The sequence below is a fragment of the Podarcis muralis genome, chromosome 4 (genome assembly GCF_964188315.1).
Source record: "Podarcis muralis chromosome 4, rPodMur119.hap1.1, whole genome shotgun sequence".
Taxonomy (NCBI): Eukaryota; Metazoa; Chordata; class Lepidosauria; order Squamata; family Lacertidae; genus Podarcis; species Podarcis muralis.
The window spans coordinates 47,494,971-47,521,155 of record NC_135658.1 but is presented as its reverse complement, the minus strand read 5'-3'; the positions used below and the strand labels follow the sequence as shown (position 1 = coordinate 47,521,155).

General features: G+C 41.7%; 1 protein-coding gene across 19 annotated transcripts in view; it reads left to right on the top strand.

Annotated features, from left to right (window-relative positions):
• Window positions 1–26,185, top strand: part of ROBO2 (roundabout guidance receptor 2) — a 939,553-nt gene that overhangs the window by 23,671 nt on the left and 889,697 nt on the right. The gene's annotated exons all lie outside the window — the stretch shown is intronic.

Here is a 26,185-nt window from a genome sequence, read left to right as displayed (position 1 = left end):
ATCTTGTTTGTTTTGGCCCAGTTCTCTAATCTGTCAAGGTCGTTTTGAAGTGTGATCCTGTCCTCTGGGGTGTTAGCCACCCCTCCCAGTTTGGTGTCATCTGCAAATTTGATCAGGATGCCCTTGAGTCCATCATCCAAGTCGTTGATAAAGATGTTGAATAAGACCGGGCCCAAGACAGAACCCTGTGGCACCCCACTAGTCACTCTTCTCCAGGATGAAGAGGAACCATTGATGAGCACCCTTTGGGTTCGGTCAGTCAGCCAGTTACAAATCCACTGAGTGGTAGCATAGTCAAGACCGCATTTTACCAGCTTCTTTACAAGAATATCATGGGGCACCTTGTCAAATGCCTTGCTGAAATCAAGGTAGACTACATCCACTGCGTTCCCTTCATCTACCAGGCTTGTAATTCTGTCAAAAAACGAGATCAGGTTAGTCTGACATGACTTATTTTTCAGAAATCCATGCTGACTATTGGTGATCACAGCATTCCTTTCTAGGTGCTCACAGACTGTTTGCTTAATGATCTGCTCCAGAATCTTCCCTGGTATTGATGTCAGACTGACTGGGCGGTAATTATTTGGGTCCTCTCTTTTCCCCTTTTTGAAAATAGGGACAACATTTGCCCTCCTCCAGTCTGCCGGGACTTCGCCTGTTCTCCAGGAATTCTCAAAGATGACTGCCAGTGGTTCTGAAATCACATCTGCCAGTTCTTTTAATACTCTTGGATGCAGTTCATCTGGCCCTGGAGACTTGAATACATCTAGACTAGCCAAGTATTCTTGTACTATCTCCTTAGTTATTCTGGGCTGTGTTTCCTCTGCTGAATCATTTGCTCCAAATTCTTCAGGTCGGGCATTGTTTTCTTTATCGGAGAAGACTGAGGCAAAGAAGGCATTGAGGAGTTCAGCCCTTTCTGTGTCCCCTGTTTGCATTTCACCATCTTCTCCTCTGAGTGACCCCACGGTTTCTTTGTTCTTCCTTTTGCTACGAACATACCCATAAAAGCCTTTTTTGTTGCTTTTAACCTCTCTAGCAAGCCTGAGTTCATTTTGTGCTTTAGCTTTTCTGACTTTGTGTCTACACGTGCTGGCTATTTGTTTGAATTCCTCTTTGGTGGTTTCCCCCCTTTTCCATTTTTTGTACACATCCTTTTTTAATCTTAACTCAGTTAAAAGTTCTTTAGATAGCCACCCTGGCTTCTTTAGGCACCTTCCATGTTTCCGTCTCATTGGTATTGCCTGAAGTTGTGCTTTTACTATCTCCCTCTTAACAAACTCCCAGCCATCTTGAACTCCCTTTCCTTTTAGTATTACTGTCCATGGGATCTCACCCAGCACTTCCCTAAGCTTTATGAAGTCGGCTTTCTTAAAGTCGAGAAATTGAGTCCTAGTATGCTTGGCTGCTCCTTTCCGCTGTATAGTAAACTTCAGAAGAGCATGATCACTCGCGCCTAATGATCCTTCCACTTCTACCCCACTAACCAGGTCATCAACATTGGTTAGGACCAGATCTAAAATGGCTGTTCCTCTTGTTGCTTCTCCCACTTTCTGGACAATGAAGTTGTCTGCAAGGGCAGTGAGGAATCTGTTTGACCTTATGCTCTTGGCTGAGTTTGACATCCAACAAATATCCGGGTAATTGAAGTCCCCCATTACTACTATCTCCCTTCCTTTTGCATGCTTGGCCATCTGTTCCAGGAAGGCATCATCTATGTCCTCCGTTTGGCTTGGGGATCTATAGTAAACTCCCTGTATACTGCCGAATGTTCTTATGCCCATTACAAATTGCCCATTGAATTTTGTTTAGCACAGAGACTGAATTTCCTATATAGTGTACTATCACACAAGGCTTAATCATGACATTGGGGATGTACCTGTATGGGATTTCACATGGCTGGCACTAGGAATCTGTGACAAGTGATGCCATGAGACTTTGAGTGAACTTTAAATGCAAACTTTTCCAGTTCCAGTTCTTGTTTTGGACTGGGTCTTTGAGATGGGTCCAACTTGAAATGAGCCTCATAGCTTGCTTTAGCTCCCAGTCTCTCCTACCTTTCTCCCCTGAGAAAGGGGGCAGGGAGGGCTCTCACGTAAACAGGAGAGGTTTTACAACAGAGGTGGGAAACCTGTGGCCCTCCAGGAATTGTTGGACTCCAAATCTTATTAGCATCTGAGGGATTATGGGAGTTATAGTTCAGTGGCATCTGGAAGACCACAGGTTCCTTATCCCTACTTTACAAGGTCACTTGTGAGCTGCAAATGACATACAGAGCTAGAGGTCATGCAGCCTAGCATGCCACCTAGGCAGCATCATAGCTGGCATACTAACTGCATGCTGATGATCTAGTATAAAAGTGAACCAGTCACATAGAATTCCACATGGCTGTGGATTTTAAAAAAATCAAGCCTTGTGTCACATTTAAATTGGGTCTAAATATAGCTCCTATCATTGCAAATGTAGCCATGGGAAGTTAAGAAGAAGCCTGCCTAGCAACCAGCTGATCATTCTAAACAACCCATTTTGTTCTTTCAGATCCAAAAGTGAAAGCCCGCTATGTTGTCATACTGTTTACTTCATTGAAACTCCTCTGAAATACCTTCACTCATTTAATTAAAATATTGGAAATGGCAGATTTCACAACTTATTGTCTGAGGGTGGTTTCAGATGACACAGTGGCTTGTGCCAGCTGTGCTCATGTTGGGGCTGGTTGTGCGTAGTGACTGGACATATGGACAAACAAATCATAAGCACTCTGTGTTACATCATGGAAATGTGGGAGCTAAGGACCCGTGGTAGGGGTGGCTTCATGACCTGACTAGTTGATTAGCTCCCATGTGGATACAGCACAAGGCACATTACTTGCCTTTTCTTTTTTACCAATGTCTTTATGAAATTTGCTTGAAGATTAAGTGCATAGCCCAAATGAAACATACCTTAAATAAAGATGCAAGGTTTCCTTTCTTCCCTAACCGATGCAGTTCCATTTCTCCTTTATGCAAGCAATTTCATACAATCTCTTACATTTGTACTGACTTCACTTAAAAAATGTTTAATATTCTGCAGATTATTCATCTTCTGAATTGAAGGCAAGTAGAAGGGAATTCAAATAGGCTTTTAATGTGTCAATTCAGATTCGTAAACCTAAACTGCTGATTTAGTAAATAATGTGTTCTCTTTCAGGCACCACTCCATTGTGCTTAGGTACAACTTCAGTTGAGGGCCTGTGCTGTGTGTGTGTGTGTGTGTGTGTATATATATATATATATATATATATATAAATTATCCTGTATTTACATGAAAGTATATTCTGTTAACTGCCTTAGAAGGGCTTTGCTCTGAAAAACTGCATATAAGTATTAAGAATGTATAAGGAAATATTGTATCCAATTTGTAACAGTAGCATCCAATACTGTTTACAACAAAACATCAGCTACAACATGTCTCATTGCAAATGTTTAGTTTTTGAAGTTAAACTTTCGCAAATATTTTTTTGCCGTAGAATGGGTGTTGCAAGCCCCTGTTGTGTGCCTAAGACTACACTCCTATGTGTACACTTGCCTGGGAGTAAGCCCCTGGAGCAGAAACACACACGCTGTTCTTGTCACATGGAACACATTGAGGGATGTTTCCTTCTTAATTCAGCCACTGTCATTACCATGTTAACTCTCCTAAATATGGGATCTAGATTTGGGGAAGGCAGAAGGTCTGTTAGCAGATTGCCTTTAATTCTCCTTAAATGTTCTGAGCATGGTCGAAACGCTAATGCAAGTTGAGTGGGACAATCCTGTAGCTAGACAGAATCAACTGCAGGCTTTTGATCTGAAGTAATTTTTTAAATTGAAGGCTTCAGGGATAGCAGGTTGCCTTAAAATAAACAGCAATAATTTCAATCACTAGCTGATCCTAGATTGATATAGTTTCTAAGGAACATCCAGGAATTTACAAGCAAAATACATTTAGCTTCACCCAGCATGGGAGTTGTCTGTAAGGAATGGCACAGATTTCTCAGGCAGAAGAGCAGCAAAAAGGTGTCTGCAGTTAGACTGAATCCCACAAAGATGGGTGCTTAGCACTTGCTGTTCATGGAAATCAAGGAAAGAGAGCTATAGATTGGGGAGGATCTCCCTTTGGTTCTTGTGAGACCCTGTATATATGGTTAGGACTCTGGAGGAAAGGAAAGATAATTGAGATGTCATATACCTTCCCAGAGCTAGTCAACTTCAGCACCACGTTTCACTTTTGTGTATTGTAACTTGAATGTGCTTTGCTCATTTCTATCTGATAAGGAAGATAATCTGAAGGAGGCAAAATATTGGGGGTTTGGCTTTTATCACAGAGACACTGAAATACATTGACAAATTACCTTTTGATTTCTGAGATGGCAGTTCTTCAGTCCTTTTTCTTTAAAAAAAGAAAAATTAAAAGCTTTGAATTCTTCTATTCTACTGTTCAAGGGCTGACTTTGACCAGCAAAAAGTTCTGCATAGATTATAAATCTCATGTTTCCATATTAGAGCATTGCAGAAACACTATCTGTTTAATTCCAGATTAGTATATGAAAATGCTCTTATTCAGTGGGTTTTTTTCTATAATTTTTTTTAGGGATACTCTCATTTTCCTACTCATATTGAAATACTGCCCCTCAATGAGACCGAACTTAGATTCACAAAATGTTTAGGGGTACCCCTGCATCCCCCCAGAAAAAAGCACTGCTCTTATTGATTCTTGTTGTATGCTTCATCAAGCTATGGAACTGAAAGCTATGGAAATGAACAGATTAAACTGTGGTAAAGAAGGTATGATGGATGGCTGTGAAAATTTAGGGGGTGGTTGTTAGACTGTTGTCTGTCATATAGTTACTGGCCAAGCAAAAGACTTGATCTTCAAAGACATATAATACTAAAAAAAGGTTTAATGTTAATACAAAAATGTTTGTTGAACATATAATTAAAATAATGTTTCTCAGAAGAAACCTTCCCTTCCCCTTTAAAATATGGCACATTCAAAGGGAACAAAATAGATGAGTCTCTTCAGACATATTTTTGGCAGCCGTATTGGTATTAATCAGGAAAACTTCATAGAAGAAATAAAAAGAATTGGCAATGGAGAGAATGATACACTGATGCATAAAATGTAACAACTTTTAATCTTGGAGTCCATACAAGATCTAAGTGTACTAATGTACATTTCTTGAAATACTGCTTGACATTTCATGTATATTTTACAAATCAGCTCAATTCAGAAATGAATGTAGCCTGTTTTGTTTACATAGATCTTTTTTTCCATTTTGCATGAATTTAATGGAATCATGAAATTTTAAAGCAACTGAACATATTTGATATTCTGTATTTAGTTATAAATATTTTTGAGGCTGAACAACTCTTCAAAGCCAACTTATTCCCATTGAGTGAAATTCCATGATGCCTACTCTGTTGTGCAATTCACTTCCATTGGCACAGTGGGGGTATGCTTTCATGTCTCCTAGCCTTCTGGAGCAGATTTTCAGGGTATGAGAGGTGGTACAGGGTGGGACGTGGTACAGGAAAGGAAGGAAAAGTCCCATTGTGCAAGAAGTAGTATGCTAATCAAACGCTGGATGTTTTGTGTGAGAGTGCGTGTGTGCGTGTGTGTGTGTGTGTGTGTGTGTGTGAGAGAGAGAGAGAGAGAGAGAGAGAGAGTTTTTATTTCTTTATCTGAAAAATATATAGTCCACTTTTATACAGTTCTTTTCCAAGTGGTTTCCAATGAAAAGGTGATGGTGGTGGTCATTCTCCAGCTTTAAAATAACCCAAGGTCCTACCCTAGTGCTTAGATTTGAGGGCTGAAACTGGAAATCTCACAATCCTTAGAATGCTATTTACTAAACATGTTTGTTTCTAGTTCTCATAGGTGAAGGCCTTCCTTAATAACTGTGGAAACAATATTCCACCAACTAAGCACATGTAATTTTAAAAGTAAGCTTTTAAATGGACAAGGTCAAGGAGTTAACAGTGATAGCAGAATGTCTGGCTGAACTTCTGTAATAACTAGTGCACATGTCAGGTCTGTGGGATCTACTTAAAACAACACCAACAAGAAGAAGAATCCTGAGATCTATTAAGTGGAACCAGGTGCAAAAGGCACATACTTAGAATGAAAGAATTCAGAGCTAAGGAACTAAACTAAGCTCTCAGTGCTTTCACACACGCAAAATCACTCTTGATTACTCACTGTCCCAAAATGTATTCATTTCAGAAGTATAATTTACAGGTGGGGAGGGAGAGTAATTTTGTTGCCATTGTTGAACTTTAAAGCATCCAAGATCTACCAGTAAATCCCAATGCGTTTTCTGCCAAACTGCTGTAACTCATGCAGTACCTCATCAAGAATACAGGATTACAGAATACAGAATACAGAATTCCAACCTACATTACTAGGTTATTGTATTACTGAGTTTACATGTAAAAAGTGCTTTGAACATTGCTTAAATGCAAATTTCCACATAATCATGGAACACCACCCTTGATTTTTATGTTATTTAGAATAAACACAATGCCTAAATTATTTAATTAAAAAGGATGAGTTTAATAATTTCTCTTACAATTGTCAGTGGCTTCAAAAATGTTTGCAAACCCAGCCAGAAAATACTGCCAATGATGACTGTGAAATATGCATTTGCTATTTAGATTGCAATGATTTACTGTTAAATAACAGTAAAATGTTCACACAAAGGATTTTTGGGGATAGGGAGGTAAGAAGAGAGACCAAGAAATACAGATTGCAAGCCCACTGAATGAAATGAAAAGAAGTAAATTAACGGTCTCAGAATGAGGTCAAACCCAATCACAGAGATGATAATACTAAGGTTAATTATGTCATCATTTTCCATTGAAATTCAGCTGATTATTTTCAAAGAATTTAACATGAGATCAAATCATTTCCGTGGAAAGGGAGAAGAGGAAGAACTTAAGCCAGAAGGATTTGAAATTAATCTGTTTGAGGTATCAAATTGCAGGATATGTAGTATGTTTCCAGTAGTCACTTAAAACTGCACTTGTATTTATTGAATTACTTCATGCATAAATGCATTTAATCACTCAAGAAATGGAACCTTTTCCTATTGTATAGTCCAAAACCAGAATCACATTATATCCTCCAAATAGGCTACTTCTGTTACAAGAAGTTGCTATGCCAAATCAAGTCTATGGTATGATGATTCAGTGAGAGATATTAAAATAGTGAATCCAGTATTCAAGAAAGACAAGATTATATTAAGTTTTTTTCTACTACCCTTGCAAAGGTGTCTGTACAATCACTTAAATCCCCTCCCCATATCTAATTGGTTAATAATGACTCAGTTGTGGGGGGGGGGGCAATGACACCTGTTAGATCTGCTTAGACTGCTGTTGTGAAGTGCATTAGTGGCAGATTATGCAAAGTGGAGAAAGAAATTTTGGCAAAATAGCTGTTACTTGACTGGACTTAATGCAGGAAAAGCAAATGTATAGTTTGGTTGCCTATGATTGGTCCCACTGATCTGAGTATATGTAAAAGCTTTTATTCTTACATCTTTTCCCTATAGCTTGTCTAGCCAGTCATTTTAATAATTATTTTGTATTGTTTCCATGGTGGTTTATGTTTTGTTGTATATATTGTATACCATCTTTATATTTTACATGAGTTAGCGGCATAGAAATCCTTTTATAGATAAATAATAATAATAAGGCAGATGCTGCTGCTCTAGCTTCTATCAGCTTCAGCCATCTTGGCAAGTGGTCCTTGGATTATAGGAGTTGTAATCCAACAACATCTGGAGGGGACTGTGCTGACTGCCACTGATTTAAGGCATTGATTGTCTTGGCAAAGAAGCTATAGTATTCAGTTAAAGACAGACCAGTCCTGATTCCTAAGCATCATTTAGAGCAGTGTTCCCCAACCTTGGGCCTCCAGCTGTTTTTGGACTACAATTCCCATCATCCCTGACCACTGGTCTTGCTAGCGAGGGATGATGAGAGTTGTAGTCCAAAAACAGCTGGAGGCCCAAGGTTGGGGAACACTGATTTAGAGGACCACAGTTATGGCCTTCTAGTCCATGGAAAGAAGAAGGGGTGTGTGGGTCACCAAAATGCATAGGTGTTCTCTAAGGATGATCCTCAATCTAGCCTGTAATGAGAAGCAGTTGCTCTTTCAGCTGACCTTGCCTTGTTCCTCACTTCTATCACTTCCTATACTGACTCCCCCTGTGGTGGTTGTGGTGAATAATCTGGTGTCATCGTTAGGGTTTCCTATTCTGTTGTAAAACACATGTGCGAATCAGCTGCTGGGGAGTCCAGAGAGGCTCATTTGTTTCTTTCCTGTTTGCTGCATGAATAAAATGTATATTCAGCACATTACAGATTAAATGGGATATCCTAATCTTTCATCACATGAACGCAGACCATCTTAAAAACAGAATTAGCATTTAATTCATAATGCATGAACTACATTTTTGAAAAGTAGCTGCTTAGAGTTGAAGGCCTGCTGTATCAATTTATGTTTGGAAGGTAGGCAGGGAGAGCCTCAGCTTCAAGTGTTTTGGCATGAGCCCAGTTGAGCATTACTGTCACATTTGATTCTTTATTGGGCTGAATAAATGCATGCTGGAAATCTGAGAAAATAAGATCTGCCCTAAGTGCTAGTGCAATATATGCATGGTAAATAGGTTTATACCACATTTTGGCTTGATTAGCTTCAGTTAGACACCATGTAATGTAAAATAATGCATCGTTAATGCATTCTGATGACCTGTGCGGATAGTATCTGCAGCACATTAATTAATGTAAATGGTGGTAATTGTACAAACAACTTAATTTATTTGAGTTTGCCTTGGCAGAATGTTCTAACTCAGAGAATGTGCCTTGATTGTCCCATGGTTTATTTTGCTCTACTTCTGCAAGTTCAAAAACAACACATTATTTGACATTCAGCAGTAATTTGCAGTAAGCAACAATTAACTTCCATGGCTTAACTTGAGCCAGGCATCAGAACAACCACAGCTCCGTAAACTGATATAGATGCCGGCACCCAGCTAGAGAAGATCTGAAGCAGTTCCTTTGGTTCTGTTCACAACATGTACAAATATTTTTCCTTCTTCTACTGACACACCCAATCCACACATTTTGGAGACTAAGGAGAAGGGTGTCCTTCCTTTTCAGACTAAGGGGAGGGGTATGAAGTTCAGACAGACTTAATTTTATAATTAAGCATTGCAAGGTGCTCCTGGAGAAGAACAGCTTACTAACATGTTTTATGAAACAAAAGAAACAGGGCTATCAATACTCATCACAATTGTTAGGAAAGAGGCAAAACCTGCTGCCCCCCACCAAGCAAGCCGTCAGGAATATTAACAGGAAGGTTACCTCTTAGCTCAGTGATGTTCCTGCACACATCCAGTTATTGTTCCCCATACAAATGAATGGTTCCCCATACAACTGAATATAAGTACATTTGCTGGTAAAATGTAAATTATTGTAATTAACTTGAGCACACCAATATAATATGAACACAAATATAGTTCCTGACCTTAGTTAAGTCTGTCTTTGTGCGTGTGCACGAGTTTGTGCATTTGTGTCTATTTACAATTTAACCTTTACTCATAGCTCACAGAGACCTGCGCAGTATATGAATTTTCTCTCTGTTCATCATGACAATGGACAATTGTCTTAGAATTGTATAATACCTATATTTGCTTCCTATATGTTCTATGACAACCAAGAGCTGCAAGGAGTTTCAGTGATTACTTTTAGAATGCAGACTGAATAAAAAAATCTAACTGACTTAGCAAGTCACAGTACTACTGGTAAAGTTCATTGTAATCAATGGACTGTCTACCTATGTTCCGTAAATCATGTATTTTATGTATTGTAATGGGATTAATTTTAGTAATTACAACAGTCATTTTCCAAGGTTTTCTTTCAAAAAAGATTTATTGAAACAAAAAAATGGTATTTGATTTGCAGTTAATTCTATCAAAGCTTGATTGGTAGCTCATCAAAGTAATAATGTGCTTGCTAAATTATAGATGACATTTGATGTAAATTACTTTACATATATAATTTGAGGGGGGTGTTGCAAAAGTATTCATATATTATAAAAATAAATTTTGAGACAATTAAAGATTAAGCCATAAAAGGAAAGTGTCCATGTCAGATTTATATATGATTCATTTTGAGTGCTCAGTGTTTGTACGGAGCATGGAATGTTTATTATTGAACACAACTATGTAAAGCTAGGGTATTATCCTGCATAAAAGATGTTGTTGTGGATTAAACAGTTTAGGCACAATCCATCCTCTCTCATGCATGTGGGAGGGGAATCTGTATCTATCACCTTTCTTTCTTCCTTCTGCTGGCTGTGCCAGACTGCCATGTGTTTTGCCTTTTGCATCTGACGTGCCATCAATATGAGGTTTTCTGGTTCAACTGACATGTGATGTGCAAGCTAAGCTGAAAGACTCCCTCTTCTGCCATTCACAGCCTGTGTGTTGTGTTGCTCTACACAGGGAGCTGCCTTATACCAAGGTTATTTCTTCATCTTGCTCAGTATCATCTGTGATGACTGACAGTCTTTAGTGTTTCAGAAAGGAGTCTCTACAAGTCATACCTGGAGATGCCAGGAATTGAATCTGGGACCTTCTGCATGCAAGTCAGATCCTCTGCCACTGAGCCATGGCCCTTCCCCAAGAGAGGGCCTCTTCGCTGCCATCACTTTTATTTCATTCTTTCCATGGGTGGGTTGCTCCATGCTTGCCTCTGGTTATGAGGTCCTCCAACTTTTCATGCAGTTGAGTAAACAGCCTTGAGTCTTTACAAAGCCACAATTGAGCAGACAGCCAGGAAACCAGATCAAGAAACTAAATTGAGTGGCCATGCATTCTCCACAGAGGGGTACATTGCACTAATGGCATTGGAGCCTGCTAATTTGTTTTGGAAATCCCTGAAGCAAGACTTAGAATCATGAACATGTATTTCTCTCTTTGCTACTCAGTCCCCTCCCAGCCACAACTGAATGCCATGAATAATTCAGAGAATCACAATTTTCAGACTTTTCTGGCATGTATTTACCCACTTACTTACCTTTCAGCGCTCTCAAAAATCCAATCAGGTTAAGAGCATTTTAATGCGCCCATAATATGTCCATTGCTCCAGACTCTGGATTAAAGGAATAAAGAGTTCTTGTAATGGTTTGGAGGGATGTTGAGGTTACTCCAGCAATAGAAGCAAAATTTGTTTCATTTACCATGCATTTGATTTTGAAATACTTTTTAATTTAAACTGAATATCTTCCAGAGTACTTTGCACACTGGAAAGGTTATATGAAGTACATTTCAGACGGGCAATAGTCTCGGCTCAACCACACAAAATTAGTTTGCCATCAATAATCATGCAAATTGGTTCACCCTTTCTGAACATCATCCAGATTTATAACCAAGGCTTCAATAATTGCTATAAATAGCAGCTAGCTTTCAAATACATCACTGTTCTTATCTTAAGGGACTCTGTCAGTGTTATGGTTTTTGTGTTAGCAGCACAGAACTTGTTCCTTGCCAAACCTTTCATGGAATTCTTGCATGATTTTGTTAAAATTGGTAAAGCAGGTTAGTGTAAAGGCATTGTGCATGCCACTGACTCTATTGACCCTTTTTCAGGTTTTGCCTTCTTTCATAGGAGCATAGTGGAAGATAGAAAGCTGTCTTATCCTGAGTCAGACCCTTGGGCTATCCAGTGTTGTCCACGCTGACTGGCAACAGCTTTCTAGGGTTTCAGAGGGTTTCCCCAGCCCTATGTGGACATGATGAAGGTGAAACTCGGGACCTTTCACATTCAAAGCAGATGCTCTACTGCTGAGTTACGGTTTGCAGACTGGTGTTTGCAGGGCTGGCCCAAGACATGGTGTGGCCTGAGTGCAAATGACATTCTGTCTCCCCCAATACCAAGCCAAGGTGCACAATATCCAAGCCCACACTCCAAGCTATTGTGACACATAAGGCAACAAATCTCATAAGAACCTATCCCCCCCCCCCCCGCTAATAAAATGCAGTAACTTTAAAATTAAATAACTAACGATTTGCTGCCATTTTGTGGTGCCTGAATTGGTTGGTCCCTTGCTCTGCCCACTTATAGGGTCAGCCCTGCGGAATTACAATGTAGGAACAACTTTTGGATGTCTCCAAGGACAGAAAACTGAATTGTCAAACATGGTTGCTGCTCTGGTTTGATAGGAAATGCAGCAGTGTTGCTGCTGATAGCCTCCAGTCTATTTCTGGCAGGCAGGAGTGACCATTTCAGGAGTGGCACTGCCACCACCTCAGGAGAAAAGTATTTGGGAAAGGAAAGCGCTGCTTCTCCCTTCCCTTGCTTCTGAGGTGGCGGTAATGATACCCTTCACAGCATAACCAAGAAAGAAAGTAAAGTCACTTAGGGAGAAGATCATCTTTTGTGTGAAAGCAGCCAATTACAAGCATTTTGTTAAATACTTAACTGCAGAGGTTGGGTGGGATAGAGGTGCTGCGCTAGCTTCCAGGTAGGTAGGTCACTGCTGCTTACTGGGAGAGGGGAGGAAGGAAGGTTGGTGTGGTGAAAAGGCACCAGCAGGAGCACTGGATTGGCTCCACCAGTGCATTTGCGCCAACACTGCCTTGTCCTCTCCCTCCCAGTAAGCAATGACGACCCACCTGCTAGGAAGGTAGCATAGTAGTTGCACCCCACCCATAGCTGAAGAGATTCTACCACCATCCCTGGTATAAAAAGAGCTCAGTTGCTTTGGTCATGGAAATGAGACAAAGTACGTCAATCGGCTTCTCTGATGTCTGACAATGTTCAGTTAAAGCAGAAGCCCCATTCCCTACTGGCATTCTGCTATCTATTAACTGTGTGGGGGTGGGGTGGGGAGGCCAGCAAGAAAAACCTCTGATAATTAAGTTAGGACGACTGCCAAGATGTAATGGTTTTCCTGTGTATGAAAAGCGTCATGGGCAAGGAGTTATTTTTCCTAATTGTAAGCATTGGTGTACATATTTCATGAATTAGAACAAGCATTATATTGATTAAAACCTTTAAATCTTACTATCAGAGCAAAATAAATATTTAAAATGACAACAGTTCCTCTGGGGATTGGTACATTTTTCATTGTGTTATAGATTTATAGAATAATATGTTGCAAATAGATATCTACCACTGGATTGTGTGTGTGTGCATGGGGGGGGGGGGGAGGATTCTTAATTTTGAAAGGCTGCACTTTGTTTATAGCTGAAATGGCCATACTGAATGTACAAAATAGTTTGAATTAGCCAAATGTCTGCATCACATGCTTTTACTAAATCATTTCCAAGCAAAGCTGAATTTGCGACTCATTCAAAATGCATGATTTACAACATTATGTTTGAAATTCTCTGTAGAGATTTAAAAGCTTTATGTACTTTTTCCCCAGGATAATTTCTAGCTATGAATAAGAGAGAAGACGGAAGGGGAGCTAGAGGCATTTAACATTTTCTGTAGCATATCTGTATCCAGTGTGCCTACTGCCTGTCACACAGTCAACACCATAATGTTTGAAGGGCAATAGGTGTCAGTAAACACACACAGAAGAAACTTGTTCCGGCAACTGTACTTATCTTGGGCATTGCGGCTTTAGAGTCTGGGCTTTCTTTAAATGATATGTGGGACTCTCAACACTTCATAGTCTGCTTTGCATCTCTTTTCTTGGTGGAAATTCAAAAAATAAAATCAAAAATCTAATGGAGCTCTTCCATGCTTATGCCTCAGAAGTGTGGCCCCACCATGTGGTGAAATAGAGAGTGAAAAACAGTGATATACCCAGCATCTTCACATGAAAGCATATTTCTGCATTTAAAATCATATAAGTTTTAATTCAAACATTTTCATATATAAAACTGACCTGGGCAAATCTAGAAGTTTGCCATTATGCTTTAAGATAAGGATCCAGCAATTGAGTTGGTCTTGGATTTATCGGCAATAACTTTAAAAGTTGAGGGGAATTTAATTAGCAAGCAGTTTCTGCAGTGTGGGCTTTATTCTGTGTGCTGTAGAGATCAATGCACCAGTGTTTTCCCTGCTTTTGTTACTGTTCAAGGTAGAACAGTGATTTGTGGGCAGATGCAAGCTTTAGTAGGTATAAAACATCAAGGTGAACATTTACAGCAAAATGCTTAGTCCATCTGTATTTGGAACAGGGTTCATAAAAGATATGTGTACATAAGACAGCCGTCCACATGTCAAACTGCTTTTAAAACTGCTGACAGTCAACAGTATTTTATTTTCATTTTCTTGATTTGCAGCATTTAGGACCCTGACCAGTGATCCCAAGGTGGTGCACATCCATAAATCAGTAGCACCTTCACAGTGAACAGGCCTTCAGATGTCTTCTGCTGCCAGAGGAGGACACCTCCTCCTTACCCTTTCTGCTGCCTCTTTAAGGGCAAGACTAGGCAATACATTAAACATATGGATGCACATTATGTGTCTTCCTTTTTTCTTTAAACATAGCACCTGGAAAGAGTTCACTCAGGATCAGGAGGACTATGGTGCACACAGAAGCTTTTTAAAACTCCTGTTATTCCCCACCGCCCCTGCACTTCCCTGCCCAAGGAAAGAAGCAGCAGCTCCTGCAGAGGATTCTTGACAGGGACCACTGAGCAAGAGGAGAGGTTAAACCTAAATTCATGTCCTGGTCCTGATCAGATTCTCCCATAGCGGCTTGCTTTTTTTTAAAAGAAAGATAAAAAATCAGGCACAATAAATGGAGTCACACTTTCTGTGCATATTACAATTTGACCACAATACTGTTGCCATTCTTTGGCTTAGGTTAACCCACCACACAGTCCTCTACTGGTCATAGAATAGTGAGAGAGACAGAGACGACAAGAATTAAAAATGTCAGTGAAAAGGCAAAGGAAATGGCATGTCAGCAATTCACAGGGCAGCAGAAGAGACTTTTACTGATATCATTTACCAGTTCCCTTTCCATGGTGAGCAATGACAACAACATACAAATAAGTAAAGTTCCTAAATATACAATTATAAAAAACCATTAAAACCACAGAGATTGAAATATGTAAGCAAAAAAACTTAAAAACAACAACTACATGAAACAATTTAATTCGTTAATTAATAACATATTTTTGGGGAGGTGGGGGTTTTGTGTGCTTTATATGGCTGATATCCAGCTGACTCAGAGAAAACCCATTGAAATCAATGGACAAATTAATTAAATCCATTGATTTTCAGTGGGTCTACTCCCTGCATGTTTAACAATGGATATCACGGTATACTTTATAGGGGCATTTGTCTCAGAAAAGGGCATTTTTTGGTTAGCAAGTTTTTGAACTGGCACAGATTCTGATCAGCATTGGGTAGGAAAATTATAGCCCTCAGATTGATGGAGGAAGAAACACTTGCCCAATAACATGGTGAGTAGGAAATTGGATTTTGGAAACATATAATATAGAGAGCTTTGCTTTCTGCAGTACCCAACCAACATGAAATTTACACTTTCAAAGCTGCTTTCTTTCTTTAGTTCCACTTGCCAGTGAGCAGACATGACAAGGCTAGGAGGTCCAGGAATGTTCATGTTCTTATGAGTTTAACTGAACTTAATAACCTGGAATAGGATAAGCAGGAGCTGTTGCTGTCATAGAAAGGTTGATCAGAACAGCTGAAAGTGTTAAGAACATCTAATATTTATGAATACCAGTTGTTAAGCTGCTGACACTACATTAAAATATGGAGCGAGTTACTTGTGCCTTTAAAATGCTGTGCCACAGGAATGCTTTGTAGTTCACCTTGACTGAGAAATTCCCAAGCAAGCAAGTCAGCAAATTTCTTTTTCTTTTTATTCAGTGTCCCAGTTTGGTTGTGTTCTGTAACAGTGCTTCGCACCAGCCTTTCAACTGGGTGCCGAATTTGACCTAACAAGAGGTTTCTTTGCCAACAGAATACTGTTAGCAGTAGGCAGCTTAGCTAACTGAAATGTGCTATGAGACTGGGAGAAGTTAACTTAATCTCCCAGTTCTGACATTCAGCAGCAGTGTCCAATTAATAGGATTGGATTATTAATCCATCTGGTACACAGGCTGAAACCCTATCTGCCCGTGGACTGTCTCGCTAGTGGTGCATGCTCTGGTTATCTCTCGCTTGGACTACTGCAATGCGCTCTATGTGGGGCTACCTTTGAAGGTGACCCGGAAACTACAACTAATCCAGATTGTGGCAGCAGAACTGGTGACTGGGAGCGGCTTCCAAGACCACATAACACCGGTCTTGAAAGACCTACATTGGCTGCCAGTACGTTTCCAAGCACAATTCAAAGTATTGGTGCTGACTTTTAAAGCCCTTAACGGCCTCAGTCCAGTATACCTGAAGGAGCGTCTCCACCCCCCATCGTTCTGCCTGGACACTGAGGTCCAGTGCTGAGGGCCTTCTGGTGTTTCCCTCACTGTGAGAAGCCAAGTTACAGGGAACCAGGGAGAGGGCCTTCTCAGTAGTGGCACCCAGCCTGTGGAACGCCCTTCCACCAGATGTCAAAGAGAAAAACAACTACCAGACTTTTAGAAGACATCTGAAGGCAGCCCTGTTTAGGGAAGCTTTTAACGTTTGATGGACTACTGTATTTTAATATTTTGTTGGAAGCAGCCCAGAGTGGCTGGGGAAACCCAGCCAGATGGGTGGGGTATAAATAAATTATTATTATTATTATTATTATTATTATTATTATTATTAGGGATGGAGGAGAAATTAATATGATTTGCATTATAAAGCAAACTGGCCTAATTTGCCAGTCCCAGATTTGGATGTAGAGCAGAACACAGATATTACTCATATTATGAACCTCTCTGAATTTTGTGATGTAGCTTTGGGTTTGAAAAATGCACAACAATTGGTATTTTATAGGAAAAAATGCAAACAAAACACATATTTTGAGGGAAGAATATGCCCTTGTCTTCAACACCTGACATACATATTTTCAGGATCCAACCTTTTTTGTGCTTAAAAACTTAAAATTTGAGAAAATAAAACTATTTTAAACTGCATTTTAAATTGTCATAACCTGCCCTAGGACCTTAGAATGAAGGGCAGGTTGTTAACAACAACAACAAGAAGAAGAGGAAGAGCTGTGTATAATTTAAATACAATTTTAATGCTACCTTTTAAAAATGCAAAAGACTAGCATTGTCTGTGATATACATACTGGCCACAATTCAGTAAATCAGAGGTGAGCAGAAAGTACATCAGGATCTACCTATAGATCTTAGAGTAGTTTGCAGTAGATCAGCAAGGATGTCTGACTCTTTTCCTTAGAAAAGGATGCTGTGATTACTAAGACCCAGCATGGGTTTCTCAAAAACAAGTCATGCTTGATGATTTTCATTTCTTTCTCTTTTTGTATAGAGTTACAAGTTGGTGGATTAGGGGAATGCTGAGGTCATAGTGTGTCTTGATTTCAGTAAGGCTTTTGACAAAGTCGCCAATGATAAGTGTATACATACATGCCAACCTTCCGATCAGTAAGCCTAAGAGGCTCAGTGGTTTAGACCACCTGCGCCTGCCACCCATTCGAATCTGCACGATGGGGTGAGCTCCCGTTGCTCTGTCCCAGCTTCTGCCAACCTAGCAGTTCAAAAGCACACCAATGCAAGTAGATAAATAGGTACCACTGTGGCGGGAAGGTATACGGTGTTTCCGTGCGCTCTGGCTTTTGTCACAGTGTCCCGTTGTGCCAGAAGTAGTTTAGTCATGTTGGCCACATGACCTGGAAAGCTGTCTGTGGAGAAACGCGTGTTCCCATGGCCTGAAAGCAAGATGAGCGCCACACCCCATAGTAGCCTTTGACTGGACTTAACCGTCGAGGGCTCATTTGCCTTTACCTTTTACCTACATACATGCACATATTTGTATGTCTATGTTATACATATTTTTATATAGATAGAGGAATGCTATTTAAATGTTCAGAACAAGGATGATATTGCAGTCAGTAAAATGACTCCAGCAAGCAAATGTCTTTGTTTGGAGCATTTCCTGTTCTTTTGCTGTGAGATCTACTTGGGCCAGTAGATGGCACCATTTCATTTTGCTTTTTGCAATCTTGCAATTTAGATTCCGATACATGACAGAATCAACATATACTTACATTGGGGGTAAAAGAAACCAAAAGCCAGAATCCTAAACACAGTTACTTGGGCATTAATTTCATTGAACTCAGTAGTCCCTTTACCTGAGTTGAAATTCATAAGATAACACTATTTCAATTATTATGAGACATTTCTTTTAGCAGTCATTTATAATCACTTAGGGGGAAGGCCCCGGTATTATTAATATTTTTTAAGTGCCTGTAAATGATTTTTCCCTCCCTAGAAACCCCCCCCCCCCCATTGTGAAGCATGATCACTAAGACTGGTAGCATTTTCTCTACCAGCTTTAGATATTTCCTGGGATTTGCTTTTAAAAGATGTGTGCACAAATGAATGCACACACACACACACACACACACACACACACAGGCCAGAGAAATACTGGCATACAGTACTTGGACAGAAAGGAAAAGGGTTTTGGAATACAGGGGAGGAGTGTTTGAGGAGTGGGAGACAAATATACATCCCAGATTCATTACAGCTATATCTGCCCATGCAGGTAGTGGCAAGCAGTGCAATAGCAATGAATATCCATGACTGCAAATAATGGAAATGTGCAGAAGCTGTTCTGCCAAATGTGCTGCCACAGTAAAACTTGTTCTATGTTACCTGTTTGTGAGATGAGGCCCTTGTCTAAAACAACATAAAATATAATGAATGCTGATGTGTTAGCAAAGCTTCTGAAGAATCTGTGTCTAGAGCAGGGGGCAGCGTAGGAGGAGATATGAAACTACCATTTAACACCGGAGACTGCCATTGAAAGAGCTATTGCTTCCTTCTGTAAACACACCCTGCAGACTCAAAACTAGAACACCCGAGAGAGAACTAAACTAGATCTCACCTTTGAAATGCTAGTTTTGAAGTGAGAGGGGAGGTGTTAATGTTTTTTATTTTTATAAAACCGGGACAAACCTCCAAACATTTGGTGAGACAGCAGGAAGAACAAAAAATTTGAACCAGCTATAGATGCATGCATGGCATGGGGCTACTGCTCATGTATAAAATTTGGAGATGGGAGGAAAAGGAAACCCAGGACTGAGTGAACACAGGGAGGGAGGATAAAAGAGGAGAGAAAGAACAAACAAATACCGGTAAGTGGTGAATGATAAGAATGGAAAACTGGACATGAGTGGCATGGCCATCCCTACCATTAGGGAAACAGAGGTGGTAGATACTGGGGGTGCGGGTAGAAGCAGAGCCCTCATTCTCCCTGAGCTCCCTAAGTTCCCTAAGCTAATTTGCTGCACTTAGATGAGGAAAAGGGTGCTGTCCCTTTACTAGTACAACTGTCAGCCTGATTGGATTCTGTATATAGAATCGTAGAGTTGGAAGCGACCCTGAGGTTCATCTAGTCCAACACTGTGCAATGCAGGAATCCATCCCACAGCAATCCCTGGGTGGGCTCGAACCAGCAACGTTCTGGTAAATAGCCAGACACACTGACCCATCAAACCACAGAGGCCCTAGGAGGGGAGCCACCATCTTGACCTTCGCTTCAGGGCCAACAATCTGCCTTGGGTACATTATATATGTGGCACCCACGACTCTTCTCCCCAACAGAGGAGAGGGGATCAGGAGGAATGGCAGGGGGATCAGGGGGATCAGAATGGCCAGGGGATAAGGAGGAATGACAGGAGGTTCTGCCATTGCTGCTCCCTAGCATCTGCTTCCTGGGGCCATTGAATCACTCAGTCTAATGGTAGGGCCAGCCCAATGAAAATAATTCCTAGGATGGGAAAGCGTGTTCTCCAATAAATGAGAGCACGTGTTGCGGTGTGGGCCACCGGGCCAGGCCTCTTGTTGCCAGGCAGGTTAATAGTTGTTGCCTGGCATTGTGATTGGATAACCGGGTTGCTGGGGCAAATTGTATGTTGCAAATTGGGTGGGTGGGACCATAGTCTTTAAATATTGGTGCACTCTGGTTTCTCTTTCTCTTTGCAGAGTGCATCGGATCACCCGCCCGCCCACCCTCTTTTTCGGTTGACCTTGCTTTGCCTGTCATGGGGTCGTCTGCCTTGGCGCAGGGGTCTAGTAGGAATTTTGCCATTTGGTGATTGGCTGTGCCATTTGGTTTTTGCCTACTACTCAGCAATTCGTCACAACTTGTAAGGTTGTGGTTAGGCATTGGTTATAATATGCTGGTGGTGGAGGGGTCAGGATAGGCTGTGCCTGCCCCTCCTATTGCACTGAAGGGAATTCCGTTAAAGGAATCCTGGGGCTTGCCACGATTTCGTCCTATCCCTGTCATGGGACCAGGGCCGCCCAATCCCTGTCATGGGAATCCTTGTCATAGGATCTGAGCCGGCAAGCTTTCGGGGAGCTGCTGGGGTGAGCGGCGTGGGTCCGACGCTTAGCTCAAATGACCCCCAAGTTTGACTTTCCCTTCTACTGGCTACCGATCGGACCTCGGCCTGTCAGTTCTGTCCCAGGCGGGGGGACAGATAGTCATAACCAACGTCTAAACAACCACTCACTGATTTTGTATTTTAATAAAGTTGTGGCCAAAATAGTGCCCAAAAACCAAAACTAAATTACGTTTTATGTGTGAAGTTATTTGAGGAGTGGCCAGGGGACCTACACACGCAACAGTAAGAGAGGGTATACAGTGGTACCTAGGGTTAAGAACTTAATTCGTTCTGGAGGTCTGTTATTAACCTGAAACTGTTCTTAACCTGAGGTACCACTTTAGCTAATGGGGCCTCCCGCTGCACGATTTCTGTTCTCATCCTGAAGCAAAGTTCTTAACCTGAGGTACTATTTCTGGGTTAGTTGAGTCTGTAACCTGAAGCGTCTGTAACCTGAAGCACCTGTAACCCGAGGTGCCACTGTATATTTGGATTTGTTGGTGGGACTTTGATGACACTGAAAAGAGTGGGTGGAGGGACATCAAGAACACTGGATTTCAGCAGATAAAAATTTGGTGGAATGTGTGATGTGTTGGATGGAATTGATTAGGCGGAAGTGATGTGGGAAAAGAATACGGAGGGTAATGGAAAGTTTTCAAAGATAAATTAAATGCCGTGCACAGCCAGGTTATGCATGTCAGATGGCAATAAATATAGCAGAAGTGAGGAGAGAGGCCAAGGTGGAGAACAAGTACGTACAAAATGCAATCACGGATAAGAAAGGGAATATGAGGAGTATAAAACATCAGGTACAGAGAAGGGCTGATAAGAATACAGAATGAAGCAGAAGGAGTGTAAAAAATTGATAAGAAAAACAAAGAGGGGGAATGAAAAGAAAATGGCACAAAAGGTAAGATAAAATAAGTTGGTTTTTTTGCTGTTAGCAGAAAAGGGAGCAGACAACAGTTGTTTGACACAGTAAAAATAATTTATTGGGAGGCAATGGAAATATTTCTCAAACAGTTGCATTTTTGGCCTTGGTACTCAGGAAGAAAGATGGAACAGGGATGCCAGAAACATCTATAAATGTGCCAGGGAGTGAGTGGAGAGAGGGGAAGAGAAATAAGATTGTTCCAGAGGAGGTGGCTGCAAATTAATATGGATGAAGAGTTGCAAAAGTTCAGGACCATAAGGGATTTGTCAAGAGTTTTAAATGAAGCTGCGGATGAGTTTGGTAACAACTTAGCACAGCAATGGAGGTAGCCAGTCTGCCCTGTTTCCTTATAGGGATTTAGTATTTTAAAAGGGAATGCTCCTTGAAAAGGAGGTTGAAGCAGAATTGGAAGCTTCACCACTTGAAAATAGCCAGGGCTCTCTCTGCCTTTGATGGTTTTTCCCAGGTAAAAATAAACAAACAGAATCTCAACCACACATGAATTTTTCCCCCATAGAAAATCTAACAGGAAGTTACTCATTTTGTTGAGGCACACTACAACAATTTGTTTATTTGCCGTAGCCCTTTAAGAATATGACAATACTAAATGATTATATGGGCCTGGAAACCTATTAAGATTGTGCCTTTTAGCTTTTATTTTATTTATTTATTTATAAAATATATATACTGCTGCATCACAAAGATATATCACAGTGGTTTACAACAATATAAAAACATAAAACCAGACAAAATCATAAAAAGGTAAAAACAAGTTAAAAACAAAAAGAAATTTAAAACAAACATCAATAGACCCTTGTGGAGGTGTACCCAGTGCTCCCCCCCCCCCGGGTGGGTACTCAAGGGTACACAGTACCAGCACCTCTTGGGTTGTTGTTAAAAAGTGTGGCATTGTAACAACTTCATGGTGAGTACTGGCACCTATTTTCTGGAGGGGGGAGCACTGGGTGTACTCTTAATTGCTTGCATAGGCCTGATGGAATAGAAAAGTTTTCAGCATGCATTTAAAAGTTGGCACCAAAGGTGCCCACTGAATCTCTGTTGGCAGAGTGTTCCACAGGACTAGGCCAATGGCAATAAAGAATCAGTTTCTCATTGTGTCCAATGAGTTTCACCAACTGGGGGAATGATGAAAGATGCTCCTGCAGATGATCTTAGTGATCAAGCAGGAATATAAGGGTTCAGGTGATTCCTGAGGTCACAAATGCATGGACTAGTGGTCAGGCTGTCCCTGTCAAGGAATTGCCATAGTTGGTGAACTATACAAAGCTGTTGAAAGGCACCCCCAGACACAAAGGACACATGGGCCTCTAGCAACAAGGATGTGTCTAGGAGTACCCCCAAAATACACACCTGCTCCTTCAGAGGGAGTGCAACTCCATCCAGGACAGTTAATGCCAATTTCCTGATCATGGGAAGCACCCACCCAAGGAGCTTCCATCTTCCCTGGATTCAAACACAGCTTACTGGCATTCATCCAGACCACCATTGCATCCAGACACCCATCTAAAGTGTTCTCAGTCTCTCCTGATTCAGATGTTGTGGAGAAGTAGAGCAGTGTGTCGTCATCATACTGGTGACGCCTCATTCCAAAACTCTGAATGACCACACCCAATGGCTTCATATTAAATAGCACTGTACCCTTTGGAAACCCATAGCACAAATACCAGAAGGCAAGTAACACTCATAGCACAAATACCAGGAGGCAAGTAACACTCACCCTCTCTGGGCAAGAACCTGAAGATATGTAATACAGTGCATTCAATACCAATCTCACTAAGTCTACCCAGGAGAATACCATGGTTGTTGGCACCAAATTTTCATTTTATCTTCAGAATGCATTTAAAAAGCTTGGCTAGCCTCCTTGGATGCTGAATGCAGTTACTTTTCCAACCCATTCCCCAATTTCCTCGGAAATTGATCTTGGCAGACCTTTCCAAATCAGGCTGTATCCATACGATCATCAATATAATAATAATAATAATAATAATAATAATAATAATAATAATAATAATAATAATAATTATTATTTATTATTTATACCCCGCCCATCTGGCTTACATGATCATATCTTTCATTTCTCCTTCGGAGTATTTTAAATAGAATTTTTGAAAGTTGCATATTCCATGTGTGCAGCTACATTAATTTTTCCAAAGCTTGGGAAACTATGTGTGCTTTAAAAGGAAAGCCAAAGGTATATTCTTCATGCTTCAGCCTATGAGACTGCTCTTGCTTTTCAGAGATGATTTCTTTTGACAAGGGCAGACAGCTAGATTTGTGAATATTCTACATCTTCTAGATCTTGCTGCTTTTTTCTCTGTGAATCTGACCCTGAATTCACAGACATCCAATCTCCTGGTAAGACATTGCCATAGACTGATGAACAGGAACATTTCCACAATTTATTCTGAAGTTAAACCGAACTGTTAAAGGCGCTCTATGCATTTACTATCATAAAATACCCCCAGGATGGTCAAGATGGCCAGAAAACAGTTGAAGATAAACGGATTCCTAGTAAACGGATCTACCTGAAAGAGCTGGGTATCTTTTTGTCGAGGAAATCCATATACAAATAAAGCACAGAATTAGTACTATACATTTAGGGCCCTATTATGAAACTTTGCAGGCACACACAGAAACAATGAGAATCATTGCACTGAAAAAGTTGAATTGCAATTTTATATGGCAAAACCAGTTTGTGTTGTAGGTAGAAAAGAGCAAATGAGACTGCAGTGCACATCCACATATCATAGATTGGAACATGATGTTCCTCTTCACACTCTCATATTCTTAATTCAAATCTATATATAATAAACAAATATATCAGAACAAAGAATAGTGCAATATTTTCAAAGGAACCTGATGAGCTGCTATTGTTAACACAACTTCCTAATATTAGTGCTTTTATATTGTGGCATCTAGTCCTTTTGTCTGTAGAGGGCAGGCTTCTTCAAACTTGGCCCTCCAGATGTTTTGAGACTACAATTCCCATCACCCCTGACCACTGGTCCTGCTAGCTAGGGTTCATGGGAATTGTAGGCCCAAAACATCTGGAGGGCCGAGTTTGAGGAAGTCTGGTGGAGGGACTCATTGCAGAATGCACAATGCTGGTTCTGCTTCAGAGGGCAGCATCGGAAAAGAAGATTAGATGAATGGGGGAATTGGGGTCTGTGTGGTGCAGCAACACATTTAAAGTAGGGGTATCCAACATGGTGCCCTCCTGCTGTTACTGGACTAAGACTCCCATCAGCTTCAGCCAGCTTGGCCAATGGTCAGGAATGATGGGAGCTGTACACTTCCCAATGGAGGAAATGGGGGACAAGCAGTGCTTTTTTTCAGGGGGTATTCAAGGGTGCTGTGTACAAGCACCTCTTTTGTTGTTAAAAAGTATGACACTTACTGTAACAACTTCAGGGTGAGTACCATCACCTCTTTTTTCTAGAAAAAAAAGCACTGGGGACAAGTACATGGGGTGCGGCTTGCACCCCACTGCCCTCTTCACGCATTCACTTTAAATGTATAAAAAGGCCTGCTGCAATATCTGAATTGCCTTCCCTTCCCTTTTGGAACCAGATCATAGGAGTTATTGCTGTAGGATATAGCGTGTTCTCTTAAGAAAGGAGAGCACGTGTTGCGGATGGGGCCGAACAAAACCCTCAGTTAGTGACCAGGCCATTGATGGCAATGGCCAGGAGCAGATTGGAGGAAGCTGTTACTGGGGTAAATTTGATGTTGCCATTTTAGGGGAGGGATCTATGCCCCTATATATGCAGGGTCCACAGCTTTCTCTTTCTCTTTCGCTGTGGACATCGGATCTGCCCCGTGTGAACTCAGCGAGAGTGTGGTTGTATAACCTTTGGCTTCTCCTTCACTCCTTTACTCTTTTCTTCCCCCCAATTTTGTTTTCTAATTTAGCATTCCTCTTCCTTTTATTTTAATTTTACCTTTTCGGCTCTTCCCATTCCCCTTCGGTTAATAGAGAACCCTGAGCTTTATTGCTTCCCAGGAGAAGGGGGGGGGGGACGAGGCTTCTGGTCCCGGGTGGCTTACGGCCCGGTTCTCGGCCGAGCCGCAGGGCCCGGGCCAGGTGGGCATCAGCCTTTTCCTCCCTAGGGGGCCCCTGTTATTTTGCACCCCCCCCTGTTGTTAATCGGCCTTAGTAGGCCTCTGCGAGGCCCAGATCCTCGTGTGTGGGCCTGCGGGCGCCGCGGCGCCGCCGAGGCCTAGTCGGCCCGGCTGAGGATTGTCCTCTGCCTGCCCGCCCCCCCCCATTTTCCATCGGGCCTCTTGGGACACCGGGGGAGGCCGCGATCCCCGGGCGCGGTTCGCAGGCGCGTGTGGGCCTGCGGGCGCCGCGGTTCCGCCGCGGCCTAGTCGGCCTGGTCAGCGCCTATCCTCCCGCCTCACCTGCCCCCATTTTCCAGGCCTTGGAAGGCCCTTGGAGAGGCCCGGATCCCGGAGCGCGCTGCGTGGCCGCCGTGACTGGCGGGCTGCGTTGCGCCGGGTGTCGCAGGCCCGTTCTAGAGGGCTTTAAGAGGGTCGAGGCCCAGCCGCGGCCTAGTCGGCCCGGCCGGTGCGGCCGTCCCCCGCCTGTCTGCCCCCCCCAACAGCGCTAGCGGGCCTTCCCGGGCCCTGGTGGAGGCCCCGATCCGCCGGCGCGAGCGCAGGGGGCCGCCCCACGCCGGGATTCGCCGGCCCTGTGGCGGGCCTGCGGCCCTC